The sequence below is a fragment of the Pogona vitticeps genome, chromosome 4 (assembly GCF_051106095.1).
Source record: "Pogona vitticeps strain Pit_001003342236 chromosome 4, PviZW2.1, whole genome shotgun sequence".
Classification (NCBI taxonomy): domain Eukaryota; kingdom Metazoa; phylum Chordata; class Lepidosauria; order Squamata; family Agamidae; genus Pogona; species Pogona vitticeps.
In genome coordinates, this window is record NC_135786.1 from 117,216,819 (window position 1) to 117,243,364 (window position 26,546).

The window sequence follows — 26,546 nt, forward strand, 5'->3', positions numbered from 1 at the left end:
GTGGCGGGCCACTCCAAAGTTACTGCCCACTCAGGCTTCTCAGAATGCCCACCACGTCACTACACACACCTGCTGCCACCAACCTTTCCTTTTAAAATGGAAAAAAGGACAAGGGTTTCTTCAATATGAAAATCACTGGAATATAATCACGATATAAATCACCTTCTCAATTTAATTATACATAGACTTTTGCTCACTGACACAGGCCTCTAAACAAGCTCTTTAACTCTCTCACACTCCTGATCTCTCCAGATCTCACTCTGGTTCTCTGACTCAAAACTCTCCTCACACACTCTTCACCCCCTTTTTATACCAGCTCCTCCCCTTCAGTTCCACCCTCCGTCACACCATTGGCTGATGATTCACTGCCCAGCTGTGACGGACAGGTGAGGTCAAGGCTGCCTGTTACACTCAGCCACTCAAGCTAGAAATTTGCAGAAGGAGTAGGAGTGAGAGCAGGCCAACAGTGCTTGATATTTAATACATGTCATAAGAAACTCACTGATAGGGATGGATTTAGAAAAACTCAGCTCTCAGAATTTGCAGATGTTTGTTTTGGTTTCTGATAGCACATCACTTGATCATCTTCTTCCCTTTTTTGTTCCTGAATGAGTTCTGTTTATATTATATAGGAGAAAGAATGGCCCCTAAGAGAAAAACCTTCCTGCATGTCAATGGTAAATTCTGTGATGTTCATATGTACACATGAGTGCACATTCAGAGAGTCTGGTTATGAGAAATTAGAATTCACATTAGCTTCTATAGGACAGGGTTAATTATATGATTCAAGGGCTAACCTGGCATATTCTTTTCCTTTCTACTGCTTTCAATATATTTTACTACCTATTCACTTTTACAGGAGAGGCACCAAACGGACCGTTTAAGGTCTAAAATTCTTTCCTTTGAAATTAGGTGCAACAAACCATCTGTGCTGAAATCTGTAGTATTATGCGAAGTTTTTTTTTTTAACATAAATGGAAAGCACACAAATTTGTTTTAATGAAACAAAAGCAGATTCAGGACTTTGTGAGAAATTTTCTCTAAAGGGATGGAAATAAATTTGTCATGATTAGGAGGGGGGGGGAATGAACAAAATAAGTCAGCTGAGAAATCCATTGCCCTCAAACCAATTTCCCTTCTTCCCTGGAATCTTTTGACTATTGCTAGACTCTCCCTAGCAAATCCCTGGGAAAATTAACTGCTATCAGGACAATCATATAGGATCCCAAGATTGTGGTACATCTTATGTACTGTATTCGATCACATATCTGTTTGGTAAAATAGGACATGTTTTAAATTTTTCTTAGAAGTATTTTGTGTTCCACATAAAATGTGTCATGCCTTGTGAATTTGTATTGTTAAGATGGGCTTGTAGTCATCTGTTCATCTATAACAAGATAGAATTTTTTTCCAAATGAGCAGGTGAAGAAGCTGGGAAACATGAAGATACCTTGGTGGGCTTTTTGTCATGGCTTTAGGCCATTGATATATTACTTAATACAGATTATGTTGGAGCAGACAACCTAGTCATGTCAGAACATGTAGTACATTCTAGTACACACAGGGAAAGAACTGGATCATTTGTGGAGCACTCCAGGCCAATCCATTACCTGGTGATCACACAGTACATGGGGAAATGCTCTTCAGCTTAACCTCAAACTGTGTCCAAGCTAGAACTTTTTGGTTTAGCGGTAGGGCCTCTGCTTTCAGGGGTGTGTGTGTTATAGTGATTTCCCAGCAGACAAAAGGGTCACTTTAAGGGAGATTGCAGCCATAAAACCTTCCCAGTGCAATCAAGCAGGTGCCTTTGCAGCCAACTGATCACACAATTTTTTTTTTCAAATGCAGCACATTTGTCCCCTTTGGACATTTAAAAACTGGATGAAAAGTTAAGGTATACTTTGATCTTCATAGAGTCATACCTTGCATTTTAGATCCACATACAAAGTTCTTGGAACTTCTTTCATATGGAATAATGGTCCTGCTGACACCTTAACTGTTTTCTCTTTCAAACCCATGACCTAATAGGCTGCTAAGAATAAATCCCAGAAGGGTGAATTCTGTCCACAATTTTGTTGTGGGATGGCCTGATGCTCCTATTTCAACACCTCCTCTCATAATGGGATCACAGTCTAGTGAAGGCTGCAATTAGGAAAGAGGTTTTCCTGGGAAGAAGAGGACTTTCTGTTTTAGAGAAACAGAAGACAGAATCAAGTCTGCCTTGACAGGAAAAGATGTAGCAATGAAAAAAGGACTCTCTTGTCTGCATAAAGCTTCTTCTGCAGCCAAATATGCAGGTCACCTCCTCATTGAAGAGAGAGGATAAGAATAGATCTGTCTTGTGATACCTGGGCTCTGGTTTCTTGAAGGAAATGGCCTTTAATACACTGGGAGCTAATTTTGGGACTTAAAACTTCACAAGAGAGATAGGGACTTGAGTTTCCACAGCAACTGAGGAGTGGGGGAGGCTTCTGATTGTTCCTCTTTCTGTCAGATGCAGTATTACTGAGTGAACCAAGAGGACTGGCAAGATGAAAGGGTAACATTTTAAGCTTGCAGGCTACTTCTGTCCCTGGAGAAATGGAATATGTACCCATTGTTCCCATAATATGAGCCATAATGGGAATCCCACTGTACAGTTGTTACAGATGGGTCAGCTGGGACAAATGACAGAAGAACTCTCAAGAAAATAATAGGTCAGCTGAGCTGTGGAACAGGTATCAATAACTATCATGAAAAATTGTCTTAACAAGAAAAATGTCATCTGTGATGGATCTCATAACTTCAAACTACCAAAGTGTGTTGTAGGTCATTTAGTGCTCAAGGATTTTGTTTCAGTGTCATACTTGACCTTGACATGGAGCTTTTAGGGTTGATGTACACTGTCAGGCCTTCTACATCAAGGATTCTAATTCAAGGATCAAGGGATCCTTGAATGACAATTATTAATCTGTAATATTGTTGGTCTGCAATGTCCTAAGTAAGGTATAATTTATTTCTTATACTAAGTCTACTTTAATTTGATCCAACATACTAATCTTATGTTTGTATATTAAACTTGAAATGAACACAAAGTATAATTGCAGTTGAAACAGAAAAAAAATCCTTTGAAAACCAAAGAGAGAACCAAATTTTGGATTGCAAATTTCAATGAAATCCTGTTTCTGTGTGAAAATGGTAGAAACTTCATTGCAAAATCACAGTAGCAAAACATATCAAATGTATATTAGGGAAACAAAAAGTTTTATCTTGAGTTGTTAAGCATCATGAGGAAAAATGCCAGAATATAGACACTTATATTATTATAATGTACAATTTTACCACAGTTGCATGTAGAATAGTATAAAGAACTGTGTATGGTTCTCATCACCAGTCTTCATCAAAATAGAGCAAGGAAGGAGGTCAGAGGACATTCTTCATGTAGCCTTCTTCAATCAGGACTACAAAGGCCATATTTCTTGAAGATGTGGTCTAACACATCTGTAGGGCACCATGTTTGAGACAATGAGGCTAAAGCATGGGGAGAGAGACAACCAAGGGTGAAACCACCAAGTAAATGTAATTCCATGATTTTTCCCCCCATTTTAAAGTGCAAGGCAGTTTGGGTTTTGCCTGGACAGAGATGCCAAAGGAACAGCTAAGCAGGCCTTTTCCTTCCCACCAATCCTGTGATTCAATCTGAAGCCACCCTCACTCGCTTTGCACTATGAAAGAATCTCTTTGGAAAACCAACCTTGGAAGGAACCCTTAGATTTATAGCACGGGGGAGGGCAATCAATAAAGTATGATGGTATGGAGAAATAAAAATGCTGCTTCTCATAATAGGAGAACGTTCAGGTCCCTGTTGAAGCTGATTGCCAGTAGGTTCAGAGTTGACAATAGAAAGCAAGTATTCATGCAATGCATGTCTAGCTATAAGGGTAGTCATTACCTTAAGATCTTGCAAAGGTCACAAAGGCTTAGAACAATTGTTTTAAAGGTTGAAGAATTTCAGAGAAAGTAGCTGTGTTGGCTAAACAATTCTGGGAGTTGTAGCCCCAAAAAGTGACTTTTCCAGTCTCTACTAAATAGAACCTCTATTTTAGGTGTAGTGTATTTCTCTATTAGTGGCTATTACCAGGGCATACACACCCCTTAGCCAGAATGGGGCAGCCTTCTCAGACACCAGAGTGCTTGGCAGTCTCAACTACAAACAAACTCCCATCATAGTTGTTTCTTCCCTCTTCTTCTTCTCCATATAACTGTAGAGGGCACATGAGCAGGAGGGAGTAGCAGAGAGCAGGAAAAGGCAGGTGCAAAGGCAGTATTTCTCCTCCTGCCTTAGGCAGCAAGAGAGCTTGTTCTGGAACTTGTGGCAACCATAAGAGATGGAACCCTTGACTAGGTTGGCTCTTGGCTTTAGCAGGCTTAGGAACTTACTGTGGTAAAAGAATTGGAAATAAAAGCAAGAATATATCAAGGAATCCTTTGTAAGGGTGTGTGGTGGAGTATGCTGAATTCGACATTAAGAAGAGCCCTCCTAGATGACAGCAAGTATCTATTGCCATACCTCCCCTCCCCCCGGTGGCCAACCTGCTGCCTCTGCCAAACCCATGAAAAGCAAATGAGAGCAATGGGCCTCTTCTCTTGTTTCTGAGCAACTCTTATTCAGGAACATGCCGCTGTTGACCATAGATAAAATATAAAGACATCATGGCTGCTAAGGCTCCACTGATAGCTTTATCCTTGACAGTTTGTCTGCTGTTCTTTTTATAAAGTAGCCCAGGTTACTGGCTCTCACTATGTCTTATGATAGCAATTGTTTTAATTGTTTATAATCTCAACTGTGCAGTGTGTGACTGCTCTCAGTCTCCCACTGCTCTGCTTTAGTGGATGACCTCACATTCTGAAAATACAAGAGAAGGATAAAAACTTTGCTCTATCCGCTTTCTCCGTATCATACACAATTTCATAAACCTCTTCAATGTCCTTCCCCTTTTACTTATATTTTTCTGAACTAAAAAGCCTGCAACATTGTAGCCTTTCCTCACAGGGAAGTTGTTCCAGGCCCTCAAACACTTTGATTGTCCTTTCCTGCCCCTTTTCCAGGTCCACAATATCCATTTTAAAGTATGGCAAATATGTGGTAAAGCATTTGCTCATATGAACCTCGACCACATCCTAAAAAGCAGAGACATCACCTTGCCAACAAAGGTCCGCATAGTCAAAGCTATAGTTTTTCCTATAGTGATGTATGGAAGTGAGAGCTAGACCATAAAGAAAGCTGATCGCTGAAAATTTAACGCTTTTGAACTGTGGTGCTGGAGGAGGATCTTGAGGGTCCCCTGGACTGCAAAGAGAACAAACTTATCCATTCTGAAGGAAATCAACTCTGAGTGCTCACTGGAAGGACAAATCCTGAAGCTGAGGCTCCAATACTTTGGTCATCGCATGAGAAGAGACGACTCCCTGTAAAAGATCCTGATGTTGGGAAAGTGTGAAGGCAAGAGGAGAAGGGGACGACAGAGGATGAGATGGTTGGACAGTGTCATCAAAGCTACCAACATGAATGTGACCCAACTCCAGGAGGCAGTGGAAGACAGGAGGGCCTGGTGTGCTCTGGTCCATGGGGTCACAAAAAGCTGGACATGACTAAACGACTAAAAAACAACAGCAAGGGTAAAATCTTGTAGACAAGCAGCTCAAAAGTGTACCGACAGAGGTAGTTGAACTACACCCAGATCAAGAGAGATGACTATAATCCAGTATAGTATCTGGTCTTGTGCACTAGATAATGGAACAATGTGAAACATCTGCTCTACAAAAGGACATCTAAAGGATGCTATTGGGAATGACTTGGATGCAGTCAGACTGCATGATACAGAATAAAGCAATGGAACATCACATCTCAGAAAATAGCAGCATCACATGTCAACCTATGTTCATTGTTATTATTGCCCCTTTACACATTAACACATATCATTCCAGCTAGAGAAAACTGCTACACAATTAAAAGCTTCCAGTGTAAGCACAGATACACTAACACACACACACACACATTTACTCTTTATTAAGTTGCTGCCAACTTTAATGAAGAAATTGAAATAGTTAAAGTTTTTGTATACCTTGGTTCAATCATCAATCCAAAGTCTCAGTCTTCTTTTGATTTCTTGACTGCAGTCTTCCTTTGGATTGATGATTGAACCAAGGTATACAAAATCTTTAACTATTTCAGTTTCTTCATTAAAGTTATGTAGTTCTTCTGAAGTCATGACTTTTCTCTTCTTTGCTTTAGTACTTTCTTCTTTCACTTTTGTAAAAAGTCACTTCAAATCATTGCTGCTTTTTGCGAGGAAGATGGTGTCATCTGCATATCTTAGATTATTGATGTTTCTTCCACCAATTTTCATTCCTACAGCTGAATCTAGTCGAACTTTCCAAATGATATGTTCTGTGTACAGACTGAACAGGTAAGAGGAGAAAATGCACTATAGATGGAATGGAATTTATATAGAACATTTTCAGTCTGCGGGCCATTGTTTTGTTTTCCATATTTGTTGTCATATTCTTGTTACAATTTTGACAGTTTCATTCCCTGAGTCTTGAAACAGATCTGTCAGTATTCCATCTACCTCTGGAGACTTATTACTTCCTAGTACTTTCAAAGCAACTTTCACTTCTCTTTCTAGAACTGCAGATTCTTCATTACAGGATTTCTCTTCAAATGAGTCTCCATTCCTTTTGTCCTGTATAGGTATACTGTTTCCACCTTTGCTTTATTTTCTTCTGGTCAGATAATGTGCTTCCCTGTTCATCATTCAGCATTCTTAATCTAGGTTTCAATTCCCCTTTGGATTTTCTGGAAGAGATCTCTTGTTTTTCCCCTTTTCTTGTTCTCCTCTATTTCTTTGCTCTGGTTATTAGTTCTCTTTGTCTCTACATGACAGTCACTGAAAAACTGTGTTCAAGGTTCTGACCCTACTTCTGTCATTTTTTATTTTGCTTCTTGACTGTCCTTTGCAATGTTAAGTACCTTGTCCATCATCCATCTAGGTTTTTATTTTCTTTTTTAATAGAAATCTCCTTTTTGCTTTCTTCCCTGATAATATCTCTGGTTTCATTCCACAGTTCTGCTGGCTCATGGTCAATTGAGTTCAGTAAAGCAAATCTGTTTCTTATGTGGACTCTAAATTCATCAGGAATGTTGGTTAGATTATATTTTGGCACCGTTATTTGTTATGTATTCTTTTTCAGCTTTACTCTAATGTTGGATATCAACAGTTCATGATCAATATCACAAACTGCTCCTGGTCTTGTTTTAGGTGAGAGAATACAGCTTCTCCATCTCCTGCTTCCAGTTACATAGTCTGTTTGGTTTCTGTGTTGACCATCTGGTAATGTCTACATGTACAGCTGTCTGCTTGGTTGTTTGAAGCATGTATTTGGAATAAACAAATTGTTGTCTTCACAGAACTTTGTGAGTCATTCACCTGTTTCATTTCTCTCTTCTAGCCCAAATTTTCCAACCACATTTGGTTCTGCTTCTTTCCCTGTTTTTGTGTTCCAGTCACTATGATTATATGTTTTGTTTGGGTGCATGATTAATTTACTATTGGCCACTTGCATATTATTATAACAGATTATTAAACATTATTCCCAGTCTTAACACAAAAGTCACTTCATACCTGAGGCTGTCTATCTGTCTATAAAAACGTTTCAGTGAAAGAGTCTTTCCTCCTGATCACATATTAGAATTTATGAAAATGGAAGATGACAACTTTAAAACTAGAGCTGAAATAGATTGCAGTAGGTGCAAATTTCAGAGATGTTGAAAGTAGTACTGTCATACAGTCATGTGCACCTTACTCACAACCCCTCATTCTCAGTGATCATCTGAGGGCTTGTCTACATAGACTCTTTGGAGCAGACTGGTGTGGGGTAAATAAAGTCACTTGGGTAGAAGTCCGGAATGCCTTTTGGTATGATCTTGTCATACCCAGACCTCAAGTGACTCTGCTTGGTTTGGTTCCTTTTACTGTCAGTTTCCCATCTTGGGAAGTGGCTTAAGAAGAGAGCCACTTTAGGATACAGTATTGGCAAATTAAACACTTTCTCTGCTCCTCTGTGGAGGGGCAGAGGAAATAAAACAAATTAGAGTCTATTATGGTAGCATAGATGCACCGTATCATGCATTTTTAAAAAGCAGAATCAAACCCGAGGGTGCATCAAGGGACCTCTTTTTTCTTTTCTTTGACTTGCCTTAAAAGTCCAGCCAAGAACCTGGTTGGTACCTGAATCAGTAGATTCGGCTGCAGAAAGGACCTTGAGACAAGTCAAAGGAAAATAAAATAGCCCCTTCCCGTCTCTTCCTGCTGTGAGAAATGCTCACCCCTTGTTACTTAAATGCAGTAACCAGATAACCACAAATACAAACAGCGCTCCTTTATTAAAAAGCACTTTTGCAAAAGTGGGTGTCCTAACTGTGTAGGCACACACATCAATAGAAGTAGCATGATATTTATCCCCTATTCCTGGCCGCATGGTCCCTCCCTTGTTTCCCCATTGGTTAGGTACTCCAAGGTGTACAGCCTATCCGGTGTGTCTAAATTGATCACAGGAAGTCCCTTCTCTGTTTACATCTCCCACTCCCCTCTTTACCTAGACCCCAGATTCTTATTTATTTCTATCCTTATTTGGTATATGTTCCCTTTTCGTAACCTCCCTGCGGTCATTTTACCTGATTCATTAAGTTCCTTCATTCTTACCTAGGCCTCCTCACTCAATCTTCTTGTCAGTACAGTAGGGTACCTCCCTTATTTGTACTTTCATCTTATAATTTCTCATGACTTCTTTAAATTCATGGTGTTGGCTAAATAATTAACAAAGAGTATTTACTGATTATTTTACCATGACTCAGTCATCCTGTCCTTACAGGGACTTGCAAAAGCAGCACAGATTCCTCTATTTCTCGCATTGCTTTGGGGAGGAACTTTTCTATTTTTAAAAAGTGTTTATAAGTGATGCAGTGCATCGGTGTTGCCCTAATAGAGTGTAGTTAAAAAAACCTAATTTGTCAGTAATCCAAAGTGGCTCTCATCTTAAGCCACATCAGAGTACGGCAAATCAACAGACAAAGGAGCTTTGACAGCCTTGACAGCTCAAGGCTTGTTTTGGATCATTTTCTGTGACTATACATGCTGGAAATTAACCAAAATGAGACTATCCTACTCACACACACAAAAAATATTTTGACTGCAGAATTGGAGATCAGAACAAGAGGTGGATCCCACACATATGCTGCAACACTTGTGCAACAAATCTTTGTCAGTGAATGAACAAGAAAAGGAAATCTATACTTTTTGGAGTGCCAGTGATTTGGAGAGAGTGAACAGATCATATCAGCAATTATTACTTCTGCATGGTGGCTCCAAGGGAAATGTATGTCAAGGAAGAAAAGGTGGATTACGTATTTTCCAAACATTCTATCAGCTGTACGCTCAGTATCCCATAGAGACAGACTGATGTACCAGAAGCATTCTCACTTAAGTGATCTTGTCAGGGATTTGGAATTACCCAAGAGTAAGGCAGAGCTGTTGGGCTGCAGCAGTGGAATCTCCTGGCAAGTGATGTTATGGTTTCCATGTTCTGTGACCATCAAAAGAATCTTGTCCCATTCTTCTTCATGGAAGGTGATCTTGTAGCCGGCAGCATCAATGGTGTAATGGCTACCCTCGACATCATTCACAATCCAGATGAGTGGAGACTGTTCATTGATCCATTACAGAAGAGTCTTAAAGCTGTTTTGCTGCATAATGACATCGTTTTGTCATCAATTCCAGTTAGTCATGTGGTCCATATGAAGGAAATGTATGACAACATGAAACAAATTTTTAGGTGTGTAAACTATGCCCAACATCAGTGGTTGCTTTGTGGTGATTTGCAGGTTGTTGCTCTCTTGCTTCATCTGCAGACTCTACTGCACAAAGTACTGTTGTTTTCTCTGCAAATGGGACAGTCATGCAAGAGATTCCCACTACATCAAGATAGACTGGCCGCTCGGACAGTCATCAGAGCCTGGAAGGAAACGGGCCAGCATCCAGCGCTTGTTGAATCAAGGAAGATTTTGTTACCACCTTTACACATCAAGCTGCATCTTATGAAGAACTTCATCAGCATCGTAGACAAAACAAAAGCAGCTTTCAAGTACCTCTGTGAAAAATTTCCAGGGTTAAGTGAAGCTAAGATAAAGAACTATATTGGACCTCAGATTTGTAGACTTCTTCAAGATGAAGAATTTGACAATACAGTGCCTGGTAAGGGAAAGACAGCATGGACAGCCTTCCAGTAAGACATACAAAAGTCTTGGTTGCAACATGTCACTTAAAGATATATATATATTTGCCTTTTGTTTCATAATAAATTTCATTTATATTTTTGATGTTTTTAAAGTGTTATATAAACAGGACAGGTGAAATATTATGTAAACCAACCATAAACTAATGAAAAGATTTGGGTTTACAATTTATTATTGAAACTCTACTATCTAAACAGTATGTAGAGACATAAAATGTAAGAAATTAAATATCCTGGAAACAGTAGCCAATCAGTTGTTTTGAATGTCATATTTGAATTCAGGACATCAATATACATAATAAATATGAAAGAAAAGAAAAAAAAGTGTACTGCTTCTATACTGCCCCATAGTGCTTAAAGCAACCTCTGTGTGGTTTGCAATTGAATTATGCCTTGAGAGGTGGTGAGTACTCCAACACCAGAGGCATTCAAAAGAAATGTAGACAGCCACCTGGCAGATATCCTTTGATTTGTATTCCTGCACTGAGCAGTGGGTTGGAATCGATAGCCTTATAGGCCCTTCCAGCTTCATGATTCTATGGTTCTATACAGGCTGCACGTTGCTCCCTGCTGCCCCAGCAAGCTGGGTATTCAGTTTACTAACCTTGGATGCAAGGCTGAGTGAACCTTGAGCCAGCTACCTGGGACTGAACCCAGGTCATAAGCAGAGTTTTAGCTGCAATACAACATTTTAACCATTGTGTCACAAGGCTCCTAAATAATATCTTATCTCTGAAGCAGATGACTTCTAAAAAATTGTAGACAAGTGGAAAAAGAGTTTTAAAAAAACACCACTCTTGCAGTGGATCAAATAGTGGCCTAAATGCTCATCTGATCACATCCTGAGTATAATATTTTTAATCAATCTTTTCTCCACCTCCTTTTCTATTTTTCTGTTCTTTTTTAACAAATTATATCCTTCAATTGCTGTATTCCAGTCATTGGAGCCATCCCCTTTTAACAAGTCTTGATTTTCACCGTGATCAGTAAAGGTGCAATGGCCGAGTCAGGACATTAGACTAAGATGTGCCCATCCTCATTAGAAATAAACAGTTGTACCAGCAGAATACAACTGATAGTTCCAAGGGGTGTTGGGATGGAGAAATTGTACAAGGGCCACTACTAGGCAGCAACAGTAGTGGAAGATGCACTAGCAAAAGATCTTTCATAGACAATTACAGTGACTGTGACAGGCAGTCTCACTCAGAGTCAGCAAGCAGAAGCTGATTGGCTGGGGCGGAGCCAATCACGACTCACCAGGTGGGTTCAAGGGAAGTAAAAAGGAGTCTGAGGGAGATAGTTTTCAGTTGAGAGAGAGAGAAAGAGTTAACAGTCAGAGAGGGATGGAGGGAGGTTTATACATCATTTACCAGCATACAGTGGTGCCCCACATAGCGACGTTAATCCATTCCGGATTAATCGTCGCTATCTGGAAACATCGCAATGCGGGGGGGAACCCCTTAAAAATGCATTAAACTTCATTTAATGTGTTTCTATGGGGCAAAAACTCACCGTTCTGCGAAGATCCTCCATAGCACTGCCATTTTCGCCGCCTTGGTAAGTGAGGAAATCATGCTAAAATGGTTGCGGCGGCCATTTTGGGCACGCGGCAGCCATTTTGGAACCGCCGATCAGCTGTTCCGTAAACATCGCAATGCAATGTTTAGGCTATTAAAACATCACAATGCGATTGCATTAGCGATCCCAAAAAATAGATCGCTATGCAGTTTCGTCGTTAAACGGTGCGCTCGTTATGCAAGGCAGCACTGTAGTAGTGTCAGTTTCCAAAAGAGAATTGTCTATCATAGTTACATGGGTAAGGAAGAACTTGTTATAGTTAGAACATTGGTTCTTTCAAACACAAGAAACTGCATGACTAAGAATTGTGCCATGTAACCATTATGCTTCATAAAGTAAAATACATTATTGTTTCTTTTACAATTGAATTAGCTTAGCTCATAGGTTTGGGTTTAAGAATAGCCCAGGAAAGGGACTAGAGAATTTGTAGAAGGACAACTACTAGGCAGCAACAGTAATAGAAGATGCACTAGCAAAATATCTTTCATAAACAATTGCAGTGACCCTCATGCTAACTCTAGTTAATACTCCACAAAATAAAGCTGTGGTAAACCAGCTGTAATATTTATATCTTAAAAATAATATGATGCGATAATCCAAAATAAAAGAAGAGGGAGTGCTGGAAGATGAGACTCAATCGGAAACTGTAGAAGAGCAAAAGATAAATAGCACTGGTGCTAATGAAGCAACTGGATTAAAGCCAAAAGAACATAAATTCCCTGATGCGTTCAGATTCAAAGGGAAGGTCCAATGCTGCTTGACATATGTTGGTAATGGAATTGGAAAAGCATGAATAAAATCCCAAAACAATAAATGAAACTTTTAAATATAATACTTGGAATTAATTAACTAAATGGAATAGGGCATTTTTCAACCAGATGCTTCCAAATATTTTAATTTGGAAATGACAAAACTCAATAGATATTGGTTGGCTGTAATAGTGAGATGAGGCAGAGCACCAGAAGTTAGCAGCCTTAATGCAAGGTCCAACTGAATACTATCAATCAGACTTGATGGAAAGGCCATCAGCATCATTCAAGATTCATCCAACTGTAGATGTTAAAGGAGAAGAAATAGAAAGTTTTTATGGAAGTATCTGCTTACTTCCAAAACAGAGTTGGTGGATAATAATGGGTGACTTGAATGAAAAAGGAAATAGTGGAACCAAACTTTACTGAAGAATTTGGCTTAGGAGTCAGAAATGAAGCAAGAAAGTGACTCATAGATTTCTGTGAAGGCAACATTGTTTATTGTAAATACATGCTTCTGGCAACCTAAGAGGTAACTGTACACATTGGTATTTTATTTATTTATTATTTATTTATTTAATTTATATGCCGCCCACACTACCCAAAGGTCTCTGGGCGGCTTAGAGCATTTAAAATACAATAAAGATATGTACAATTAAAATACAATTAAAATATATATAAAATTGCCATCAGACCCACAGCTAATATTATTTCAGTTAAAAGCCTTCTGGAACAGGAAGGTTTTGACCTGGCGCCAAAATGTCATCAGTGTCGGCACCAGACGAATCTCAGTCGGGAGGGCATTCCATAGTCTGGGGGCAGCTGCCGAAAAGGCCCTTTGTCTGCAAGCCTTCCCTCTTACCTCCTTGAGGGATGGCTCTTTCAAAAGGGCCCCCTGGCTAGATCTTAACTGCTGGGTAGACTCATATGGAAGGAGGCGGTCCTTCAGGTATCCAGGGCCCAAGCCGTTTAGGGCTTTATATGTCAAAACAAGCACTTTGAATTGGGCCCGGGCAGCAACTGGTAGCCAATGTACCTTATAAAGAATCGGCTTGATATGTTCCCTGGCGGTCACACCACTCACCAGCCGCGCCGCTCGATTCTGAACCAGTTGCAGTCGCCGGACCGTCTTCAAAGGCAGCTCCACATAAAGCGCATTGCAGTAATCTATACGGGATGTTACCAGTGCATGTGTAACTGTCATGAGACTCCGCTCGTCCAGGTAGGGCCATAGCTGGTACAGTTTCCGCAGCTGGAGGAAGGCGCCCCTGGCCACTGAGTCCACCTGGGCTTCCAGTGTTAGACTGGGGTCCAGGAGCACCCCCAAGCTGCAGACCCTGTCCCTTAGGGGGAGTGTAACCCCATTCAGGGCAGGGAGATGGCCCTCCAGCCTGTCTGGCGAAGCACCCACTAACAGCACTTCCGTCTTGTCTGGATTGAGTTTCAATTTATTAACCCTCATCCAGTCCATTATCAGGTCCAGACACGAGTTCAGCACAGAAACTGCCTCACCTGGATTGGTGGAAAACGAGAGGTAGAGCTGAGTATCGTCAGCATATTGCTGACTCCTCAGCCCAAACCTCCTGATGACCTCTCCCAGCGGTTTCTTGTAGATGTTGAACAGCATGGGGGACAGTATCGAGCCCTGAGGAACCCCATGACATGAATGCCATGGGGCAGAGCAACTGTCCCCCAGCACCACCCTCTGGACACGGTCAGCCAGGAAGGAGCGGAACCACCATAAAGCAGTGCCTCCAACTCCCAACCCAGCCAGCCTATCCAGAAGGACACCATGGTCGATGGTGTCGAAAGCCGCTGAGAGGTCCAGGAGTATCAACAGGGTCACACTCCCCCTGTCTCTCTCCCGGCAAAGGTCATCATATAGGGTGACCAAGGCAGTCTCTGTACCAAAACCCGGCCTGAAACCCGATTGAAATGGATCCAGAAAATCCGTTTCATCCAGCAGCGCCTGGAGTTGCCCAGCCACAACCCGCTCCAACACTTTGCCCAAATAAGGGAGGTTCGCTACTGGTCGGTAGTTAGCCACCAGCCTTGGGTCCAGGTTTGGCTTTTTAAGGAGTGGTCGAATTACCGCCTCTTTCAAGGTGGTAGGGACCACTCCCTCTCTCAAAGAGGCGTTCACGGCCTCCTGGACCCAGGTGCGAACCCCCCTGGCTGATCTTCTAATTAGCCAGGATGGGCAAGGGTTGAGCGGAGTTGTGGTAGAATGGACAGACCAAGCACCCTGTCCACATCCTCAGGTCTCAACAACTGAAACTCATCCATTAATACCTGACCAAAGCACGGTGCACTGGACACATCCTCTGATTCTGCAGTAACTGTGGAGTCCAACCCACTGCGAATCTGAGCGATTTTTTCCCCAAAATGGATGGCAAACTCATCACAGTGAGCTGATGAGCAGTCCAGGACCTCCACCGGATTTCCCGGTTGAAGAAGATCCTGGACCACCCGAAACAGCTCGGCTGGGCGACATTCTGAGGAAGCAATACGGCTGGAGAAATATTGCCGTTTCGCCAGCCGTATTGCCACGAAATAGGCCCGATAATGGGCTATAAGTTGTGTTCGGTCGGACTCCCAGCGGGATTTCCTCCACCTGCGCTCCAGCCGTCTCCCCTCTCGCTTCATCGCCCGCAGTTCAGAAGTATACCAAGGGGCTGTCTGGGCTCCGCGAGCAGGGAGAGGGCGCTTAGGTGCAATCGTGTCAACAGCCCGGGTCATCTCCCTATCCCATAGGGTGACCTGAGCTTCAACAGGAGCGCCGACCATATCAGACGGATAATCCCCCAGAGCATTCAGGAATCCATCTGGATCCATTAGTCTCCGAGGGCGGATCATCTTAATAGATCCCCCACCCTTGCAGAGGGAAGAAGAAGCTAATAGACTAAACTTGACCAGGAAGTGGTCTGACCATGACAATGGGGTCACAACCAACCCCTCCACATCCAAACCACCATCTTCCAGTCCCGTTGAGAAAACCAGGTCCAAGGTGTGGCCCTTCTCATGCGTTGGGCTGATGACACATTGAGACAGCCCCATGGTTGTCATGGTGGCCATGAAGTTCTGAGCCGCCCCAGTCAAGGGAGCCTCGGCATGAATGTTGAGGTCCCCCAGCACTAACAGCCTGGGAGTCCTCAACACCAGGTCCGAGACTACCTCCGTCAGCTCAGGCAGGGAGACTGTTGGTATGCAGCAGGGTGGGCGGTACACCAACAGAATCCCTAACCTGTCTCGCGAGCCCAACACACAATACAGGCCCTCGAGACCTCCTCTCAAAGGGACAGGAAGCCTGGTCAAGGAGATAGAACTCCTATAGACTATAGCAACTCCCCCTCCCCGACCCTCCAAGCGACCTTGGTGCTGGACTGAGTACCCAGGCGGACACAGCTGGGAGAGGGGAACACCACCCTCCTCTCCCACCCAGGTCTCAGTAATGCACGCCAGGTCAGCCCCCTCATCCAGAATTACATCATGGATGAGGGCAGTTTTATTTTGTACTGACCTGGCGTTCATCAACAGCACCGTGTGGCCTGAGGGTTTGCTGATATGGTCGCCTGATACCATCTGGTTGGAGGTAGGACTAGTAGAGGGGATAGATGTAAGATATCTAACCTCTCTTCTCCTATGCGGGCATGTTCTACCCCCACCGCCATTCCTTCCCCTACCCAGCACCACCTCAGTGGCTGCCCCCTCCAACGCCCTCCCCCCTTCCTGTTCCATTAGATCAGCTGTGGGTCTCTTCTTAATTGATGGCAATTAATAACAATTTAAAAACATTTAAAACATATATAAAATAAAACATTTCTAAAGCCCCTTCTCTCCCTCCCCAAGTCATGTGGCTCATGTTGAGATGAATGAGGCAGCCTGGAGCAGCAGGGCCTGGTCCTGCAGACACAGAGGGGGCCGAGCAGCTCTCCTGGGAAAGAGGGCTGGCATCCAGCAGGGGCCCAACCACAGTCCACTGCCTCTCACCCAGTGGCTGTGGCCGGCCGATGATCCCTGGCTTCCTCTGCACACTGGTCTGGTCAGGTCCCAAAGGCAGCTCCGGCTAAAAGCTCTCTCCCTAGGCCAGGTGGCTGGTGTTGAAGGGGAATGAGGCAGCCTGGAGCAGCAGGGCCTGGTCCTGCAGACACAGAGGGGGCCGAGCAGCTCTCCTGGGAAAGAAGGCTGGCATCCAGCAGGGGCCCAACCACAGTCCACTGCCTCTCACCCAGTGGCTGTGGCCAGCCGATGGTCCCTGGCTTCCTATGCACGCTGGTATTGCCAGATGCCGAATACAGAAATCAAATGGATACATAATTGGAAGTAGAAGGTGGAAAAGCTCTCAGAAATGGAATGTTATGCAGTCAGACCATGCATTTTAATTACAAAATTGCAGTAAAGCTGAGGAAGAAGCTGTGGCCTTGAGAGCATCTACTGCCTCCTCCTCCTCATTGCTGCTCCAGTCCACCAGGGAACTTTGCATAGGGAAGGCAGTTCCTGACCTTGCCAGGGTGGATAGCCCACCCTCAAGGCTAGAGGGACCCTTGAAGCCACAGGGACCCCTCACCACTCCCACAATTAGGGATATTGAAAGATCAATAGGGGACTTTATTATCTGATCAGGATAAATTAAAGATGAACACAGTATAGTGAAGAATTTAAGAGGTGGAAGGATGACATGAAGAAAATAATTTTTTGATGAAGAACTTGGACACTTATGAATTTACTAGAACAAATCCTGATGCACAGCTGGAAACCAAGGCCAAGATTATTCATATTATGTTATTCCTAATTACTATTTCCAAATGTGAAAACTGGATAATGATGAAAGGTGACATAAAAATCAATTCATTTAAAATATAGTGTTGGAGAACATCTTTCTGAGTATTGTGGGTTGCCTTATCCATAGGATTGGTATCCATGGTTTCAGTTATTCGTGGTTTACAGCAGCTCTATATACAGCATACAAGGGGAAATGTCTTATGGCCTTTGTTCCACCTCCTTGTATGTTGTATACAGTGGTGCCTCGCTTAACGGGTGCTCCATCTGACAACGAAATTGCTAGACATCGGTGTTTTTACGATTGAAAAAGCAATGGCAAAACAATGTTCCCTATGGGGGAATTTTGCTTTGCGATGATCAGTTCCCTGCTTTGGGAACCGATCATCGCAAAGCGATGATTTTCGGCCAGCTGATCGGCGGTTTCAAAATGGCCACCGGGTAAACAAAATGGCTGCCCACTCTTTTCTGGCATGGATTCCCCGCTGCATAGGCAGCGAAAATGGCCGTGCTATGGAGGATCTTCGCTGGACGGTGAGTTTCAAGCCCCTAGGAACGCATTAATCGGGTTTTAATGCGTTTCTATGGGCTTTTTAAAATCACGTTACGACATTTTTGTTTTACAGCGATTTCGCTGGAACGAATTAACATCATAATGTGAGGCACCACTATATAAGGTTTCAGACATTTGTGGAAGATCATAGAAGCCCCCATGGTTACAGAAGTTGTACTGTTAATGGGTTGTAGATAAACTCAATATTGAATTCTCACTAGAAGTTAAGATTACTAAACTGAGGTTTTCATACTTTGACCATATTGTGAGAAGACAATAATACTAGGAAAGTGGACATCAAGAGGAAAAGAAAACCAAATATGAGATGGATTGACTCAGTAAGAAACCCATAGCCTTTAGTTTACAAGACTAAAGTTACAAAGTTGTCAATAATTGGTTGTTGTGGGTTTTTCAGGCTCTTTGGCCATATTCTGAAGGTTGTTCTTCCTAACGTTTTGCCAAACTCTATGGCCGGCATCTTCAGAGGACAGGAGTCAGAACTCTGACTGTGCTCTGTTGCAGTTTCTTGGATAGTTGAGTATTTATAGCTGTGGGAACAGCTTTTGTCTTTTTCAGGGGATTGAGTGATTATGGTGATCAGCGTATTTTTGTTGTGGGTGTATTGTTATGATAATGGGGAGAGATGATCCGTTACTGTGATTGATGGGTGTTGCTAGTTGGTCCTTTGTGTGCAGTGATCCCTGGTCCTTGTGGGTGGGTAGAGTTTGTTGACCTTTTGCAGGCTGTATTTTTCAGTGTTGGGAGCCAGGCCTTGTTGAGTTTTAAACTTTCTTCTTTTTTGTTCAAGCTCTGCTTGTGTTTGTGGATTTCAGTGGCTTCCCTGTGCAGTCTAACATAATGACTGCTCGTGTTGTCCAGTACTTCAGTATTTTCAAATAGAATTTCATGTCCAGCTTGTTTTAGGGCATGTTCAGTTACTGCCAATTTACTGCTGGTTGTTTTAGTCTGCAGTGTCTCTCATGTTCTTTGATTCTGGAGTGAATGCTGCATTTTGTGGTTCCAATATATACCTGTCCACAACTGCAAGGTATCCGGTATACTCCTGCAGTGGTGTTGAGGTCCCTTTTGTCCTTTGTTGACTGTAACATTTGTTGTATTTTTGTCTGAATACTGTTTGTAGGTTGTGTGTTTTTTTCAAAAGTTTCCCCATGCGGTCTGTGAACCCTTTGATGTATGGCAAAAATACTTTGTTTGTGGGTGGCTGTTTTTCCTCTTCAGTTTGGTTTTGTTTTCTTGGTTTGATGGCTCTTTTGATTTCATTCTTGGAATAGCCATTCACCTGTAGGGCCCAATTCAGATGGTTGAGTTTGGTGCTGAGAAATTGAGCTTCACAGTTCCGACTTGCATGGTCTACCAGTGTTTAGAGTATGCCTCTTTTTTGTCGTGAGTGGTGGTTGGAGTTTTTGTGTAGGTGCCAATCTGTGTGGGTGGGTTTTCTGTAGACCTTGTGTCCCAATAGGAAGTCAGTTTTGAATATGACCATGACATCTAAGAAGGGGAGTTGGCCCTCTATTTCTTTTTCCATGATGAAATGTATATTTGGGTGGATGCTGTTGAGATGGTTTAGAAATTCTTCCAGTTTTTCTTCACTGTGGCTCCATATTGCAGACACGTCAATCCCACGTATCAGAACCAGACTGTGGGTGTGAAGGGTGCCGAAGCCAGGGCCTGTTTTTTTTTTTTAATCTTCCATGTAGAAGTTTGCTATAACCGGGCTGAGGGGGCTCCCCATGGCTACTCCATCTGTTTGTTCATAAAACTCATTATCCCACTGAAAGTAGACTGGTGAAATGTTAGGAAGAGCAACCTTCAGAACACAGCCAAAGAGCCTGAAAAACCCACAACAACCATCATATCCCGGCCATGAAATCCTTCAAGAATACATTGTCAAGAATTCTTGGAGTCATTACTTGATATTGTTGCTGTATGTCAAAAGTGACCAGATGGCACATGGCAGCTACCAAGAAATCAAGGTCTGATTTTGAAGCTCTGGGAAGGAAACTCAAGGACTTTGGGGCCCAGATAGTTTTTTCATCCATCCTACTGGTGCTTGGAGGAGGAATTGAAAGAGAAAGGAAGAACCTCTGAGTGAATGACTGGCTACGAAAGTGGTGTCAACAAGAGAGGTTTCATTTTTGGGACCACGGGCTAAGCTTCCTGGAAAAAGGACTGCTAGCAAGAGACGGCTTGCCTCTAAAAAGGACTGGGAAGAATGTGTTTGGCCACAGCATGAAGAACTTCATCAGGAGGGCTTTAAACTAAATTTGAAGGGGGAGGGAGATGCAAGCACAGAGTTAAGGGTAGATGAAGCCTTATACACAATAAAAGGAATGAACCAAACTGATCAAAAGGGCAACAATAAAAACTTTAACAATCATCATCATCATCATCATCATCATCATCATCATCATCATCATCATCATCTAATAATAATAATAATAATAATAATAATAATAATAATAATAATAATAATAATAATAATAATAATAATAATAAATGTACAAAGACAAACAGGCCAAAAATCACACAACTTCCAGTGTCTGTATACGAATGCCAGAAGTATGGGAAACAAACAAGAATGGAAATTTCAATACAAGAGGTTAAATATGACTTGATAGGAATAACTGAAACTTGGTAGGATGACTCCTGTAGCAGGCCACTCTGAAGCCTCTATCCACTCAGGCCTCCAGAAGTGCTCACTACTCTTCCTCTTCAACTGCTGCCACCAATTATAATCAATATTTAAAAAGGACAAGTGTTTCTTCCAAAACAAAACTTGTTTATTGATATAATAAAATAAAATGAGTAAATCACAGGTAGTTAATCAAGTTGTAAATCACGGTTTCTCATTCACTATAGCACACACAGACTTTTCCCTCACTGACTATTTGGCTCACAGGCCTACTAACAAGCTAATCACTAACTATCAATCTCTCCATCTCTCCCTCTCACACCTCACACACCCCTTTTATATTTCAGCTCCTCCCCTTCTGCACCACCCTCCGTCCCCTCATTGGCTGATGTTCCACTGCCCAGCTGTAACGGACAGGTGAGAGCAGGGCTGTATGTTACAATACCTCCCCCCTTAACAAGTTGTTTCATGGGGGAAAAGCTAAAGTGCTTTCCTCTCATGAACAACGAGGAGCAAAACACCGTTACATTATCCCAATAACACCATTACATTTAACAAACATTTACATAAACATTAATTAATCATCTTGCCTGCATTTTATACTTTAATCTTACACTCTAGTTGCCATACTTTACCACTTCCAATGTTCATTCAGGCATATACTTAATAATAAACTATAACATTTAAAAATACTTACATCCAATTACTTTTGCTTACATAACAAATAACATTTATCAATGGGTACATGTACATCAAACTTTTATTACTTTCACCATTCTAAGAGTCCATTCTTTTCATCTTTATCCCCTTTTATATTTCAGCTCCTCCCCCTTCTGCACCACCCTCCATCCCCTCATTGGCTGATGTTCCACTGCCCAGCTGTGATGGACAGGTGAGAGCAGGGCTGTATGTTACAACTCCCATGACTGGAATACAGCAATTGAAGGATATAAACTGATCATGGTCATGAATATTCATATGCTATTTGCATAGACCAATGGGAGTGCTAGAGGGGTAGAGTCACAAGGTGTAAGAGACTCTGCAGGAGGAGATAGACAGAGATAGGGTTTTAGAGATAGGGAGATGGAGGGAGAGTTGAAGGATTTGGTGTAGTTTTGGAGTTTGGGCGAGGGAATGGTGGTTGAGGGTGGATAAAGAAGAATGTTTGTCTAAGAGTTAACAACATTGCTTGTTCTGTCAACACCTGTATCAATAAAAAAATTTCTATTTGGTTCTTTTAAAATGACATATGGCCTGCACATCCATCATTAATTATAGGTATTGTTGATGTAATTATAGGTATTGTGGCAGCTGAGGGGCGCGTAGCATGAGCTCTTTGTTTGGTGAAACAATCAGGGGTCACGTGAATCATGACAAATTAGTGGCACAGTGCTGAGAGCTGAAGCAATCCAGTGAAAAGTTGCATGGGCTTGAGTTTAAAGGTGACAGACAGGAATAACTGAAACTTGATGGGTGACTCCCATGACTGGAATACAGCAACTGAAGGACATAAACAGATGAAAAGGAAAAGAGAGTATAAAAAGGGAGGTGAAGTTGCAATATATGTCAAAAATATGCATCCCTGCACAATAATAAATGAGGAGGAGGTTGGCTGAACCATCAACCTTCTAGATCAATCTAGTTGGGGCAAAAACCAAAAGGAACTGTGTAGTTGGAATCTACTACTGACCACCCAATCAAAGCGGGGAAGTTGAAAAAACTTTTGAAAAACAAATTGCAGGGTTTTCAAAGAGACACAGCATAGTAGTGATGGGAGATTTCAGTTATCCAGATATATGTTGGGAAGCGAAATCTACCAAATATGGCCCTTCCAAGAAATCCCTGGCTTGTGTGGCTGATAATTTTCTCTTACAAAAAGTGGAGAAAGAAACTAGAGGATTTGCTCTTCTTGACTTGATTCTGACCAACACAGATGACTTGGTGGGGGAAGTGGCAATAAGGGGAACTCTAGGCAAGAGTGACCATGTCCTTCTAGAATTCTTGATTTCAAAGAAAACGAAAGTAGAGTGTAGCCACACACAGCCAATTTTAATAATCTCAGAAGAAGGATAAGTGAGGTCCCATGGCAGGAGATCCTAACAAGAAAATGAGCCCAAGAAGGCTGGGAGCTTCTAAAAAAAAAAAAAAGAAATTCTAAACGCACAACTACAAACAATTCAAACAAGAAACAAAGGTGGGAGGCGGCAAAATTTTGTGTGCTTTTTACCACTTTTTGTAAACCATAGATTTACCCTTAGAGATTTTTGTGACAAGCAAGCTTACTATTTTCCACCACTGATCAAAGTAAGATGGTTTTTTATTCAATATGCTAAGTTGCTCAGACTGCCAGCCCAGCCTTGACATTAACCAGTATTGCAGCCTGGGGGGGAAGAAGCCTGGCCTAACTACCTGGTCAGTCTGATGCAGGAAGTAAATCACTCACTGATTGAAGCCCAGTTTGGAACACATGGTTCATGGTTCACAAGGAGAATCCCAGAGCTTGGAAAAGTTACTTTTTGGGACTGCATCAATCAATGGCAACTCACACTAGTCATGCTGGTGAGGAAGATTTGGGGATTTGTCGTAAAAAAAAACAGAAATATGTGCAGGCTTCCACCACTCCTTTGTCTTACAACCAAGTATTTGTGCTCCAATCCAATAAAGGAAGTTGCATGTGGAAGCAGGGTTCTATGTGTGCATCCAGTTTGAGTGTAGGTGAATATCTGGATTCACTCCCTCATTCACACACCAATGCTCATTTATATTTCACTGAAGTGGCTAGATGCAATTGAGAATGTGCATCTATGTGCACCCAGTGTTTCTGGTTGTTGCACATGACAACAGCTGGAGCATGACCATGAGATAAACACATTATATAACTGACATATGGAATTCACAAACAGAAGACATGGTGATAACTGCTACATTTTAAAAGAATTAGACAAATTCATAGATGACATATCTTTAAGTATTCATTGTGTTCCGGCTGTAGGGTGGAGCAGCGTTTGTGTCTCCTTACTTCTGTTTTAAGTAGTTTAATCAGTTTTAAATAGTTTTAAATAGTTTAAACAGTTTATGTTTTTAAAGTTTTAATTGCTCCAACCTTCATCTTTTAATCTTGGTTTTGGCAAGTCTTTTTGAACTTTTTTGGACTCCCAATAAGATCCTAGGGAGTTTCAGCCTGATCTCACTCTCAAACAACAATAACAGCTGCATTCATCCATAACATAGAGCTGGAAGGAGAAAGACTTCTTTGAAAGGCGTCTGGAGGGAACAAGAGAAAGGAACGATTTGGCTCCTCTCTTTCATGCTAATAAACTTGGAAAGAAGGCATTTCCATACTTGAGCGTTCTCCCTTGGTAGCAGGAGCCTTTCTTGGAGCATGTGGGGTTTACTTGTGAGTAAAGATGCCTGAGATTGCATTGCAAAGCTGCTTTGCTTCTTCTCTGCACCTTGAACTCTGCAGCTCTTGGAATAAGTTGTCCTGGAATTGAGGACCCATGGAGAATCTACAGAGAATGGAAGAACCTATTTTAATTACTGATGAGTCACCTGATCAAGTACTTGACTTAAACTTATCTCCACCAATGCTGCAACAGGTGCTGAGATGTACTCCAATGTCCATTTACCCCTTTTACTAAACTTAGAAAGAAGTGCAACTGTACTGAAATTTCAGATCATTTACCAATGGATAAACCTCAGAGTAGCAAGAGTAATAACCAAACACAAAGAAGGAGGAGGCAAACTAAGATGACAGACTATACCTGGACAAAAATCAAATTGCAAAGAAGGGCCATGCAGCCCAATTATTGATTTACCAGATGTGGTCACTGATCAGGAACATCTCCTGGAACAAAGTCACTTGAACAACTTTTCAAGTGATGACTTTGGCAGGCTGAGAATGGAATACTTTACATCACTGGTTCTTAACCTTGGGTTACTCAGGAGTTTTGGACTGCAACTCCCAGAAGCCTTCACCACCAGCTGTCCTGACTGGGGTTTCTGGGAGTTGCAGTTCAAAAGCATCTGAGTAACAAAGGTTAAGAACCACTGCTTTACATCCCCTCCATGCAGCATGGCTACCCCTGTAGAAGTGTCCACTGAACACAATAACACCCAAGCTGAATATCTAACAAAGCTCCCTATCTTCGATGAGAGTATAGACAAGGAACTACAGGGACCAAAGCTGGCAACACACAATACATCTCAATGTAATCAAGCTCCAAACATACCGGAAGGAGGTATTCAATTCCCTCAAAATATTATCTTGTAAATAAGGGACTCAGTAAAGGATGTAAAAGACCTGTTGGGATGCTTGCTTGATTTAATGAAGGAAAGGGTTATTCCATCTACAGATGATCCTATTGGACACAGTGGAAAACCAAAAGCCCCCTTGTGGGAAGAAGCTGATGAAAACTTTAATTTATCATCTAACACCATCCAGAGAATCACTAGCCTTTCCTATGAAGAGCTACTTCCTTGTGTAACACAGACAAATCAGGGGCGGTCTTTGCCTTCTAGGCTGGATCTAGATAGAGTGAATGAGGCCTTAATACCACAAATTATCACTGAAGGGACTATACCAAACATACCCCAAAGAAGTACTAGGGAGGAACAGGCAAAGTTCAAAGTTAAAAAGAAAGACAAAGCCTCAAATTTATTTATTTATTTATTTATTTATTTATTTATTTATTTGTTTGTTTGTTTGTTTGTTTGTTTGTTTGTTTATTTATTTATTTATTTATTTATTTATTTATTTATTTATTTATTTATTTATTTATTTATTTATTTATTTATTTATATCCCGCCTATCTGGTCATTTTGACAAACAAAAGGTCAACTTACTCCATAAGACATCCAAATTGCAAGGTTAATAAAAACAACAAAGGCAAGAAGGGTTCCATACATCTTGCCAAAAAAGGGAGAAGGATTGATTTTAAACCCTTATTTCAAATGCTTGATATAATGCAAAATGAACTAAGGAACAAAGATAACCTAATAACTCTGCAGCAAGGAAAAGGAGAAGCACTAGAAGTGACTGCAAAAGAAGGAAATCAATGGCACACACTGAAAACAGGGGAGAAAGCAAAAAAAAAAAAACACACTGGCAGAGAAAGGGGAAGCACCTGTATGGAAGAAAAGACAAGCTACCAAACAGACCTCAAAGATTCTATTGTCAAATACACACTCTCCACTCAACGGAAATTCAGAGATGATCACAGCCAAAATAGGCAGCAATGAAGTGGGAAGAAACAACAGCAGACAAATCCCAGTTCTGATACAAGACAGGAATCTATAAGAGGCCCACAGATGTGTATGGAAATACAAATTATTCTACTAACTACAGAGCAAACCTTAAGGTGGATCTGCAACTTGCTGATTTTAACCAGGCTAGGCATAAAGATCTAAACCATTTTCGGTGGGATTATAGCAGCTACGAGGGTAGACTCGCCTGGAACTTTATGAACTGACCAAATAGTTGTTGCAATGAGCCAGAGTGCTTAAGCACCAGAACTGTGAAACCTAGCTGGATGCCCCAGATAACCCACTTGCATGGAAATGTTGTCGTATACCCAAATTCTAAGATTGAGGCCCAAAAGACAGCCCCAACTCCAAGGACCTGCTTACTGAAAATCCTTTCATGGAACATAGCCGGTTGGGCCTCCAGACAGAGTGACCCAGGAATACTGGATTATTTAAGATTACATGATATAATTGCAGTACAGGAAACCTGGAGCATTGATAATATTAGTTTGAATGGTTATCTGGTACTTAACAGCTATGCAGTTCCTAGCAGCGGAAAGGGTCACCCAAAAGCAGGGATGGTTCTAATGTTCTCTACTGCTTTGGAAGCTAGGGTTAAATGGCTGCCACCTTGTGACAATATTGCTATGGCCACCTT

General features: G+C 41.7%; 1 protein-coding gene across 3 annotated transcripts in view; it reads left to right on the forward strand.

Annotated features, from left to right (window-relative positions):
* LOC110077047 (protein FAM163A) overlaps positions 1-26,546 on the forward strand; it is a 166,065-nt gene that overhangs the window by 111,864 nt on the left and 27,655 nt on the right. The window contains exon 2 of one of the 3 annotated variants that reach the window (XM_072998179.2): positions 21,466-21,536. The exons of the other annotated variants lie outside the window; for them this stretch is intronic. The gene's annotated coding sequence lies outside the window, so the exon portion shown is untranslated. The remainder of the gene's footprint in view (positions 1-21,465; positions 21,537-26,546) is intronic. 3 annotated transcript variants of the gene reach the window in all.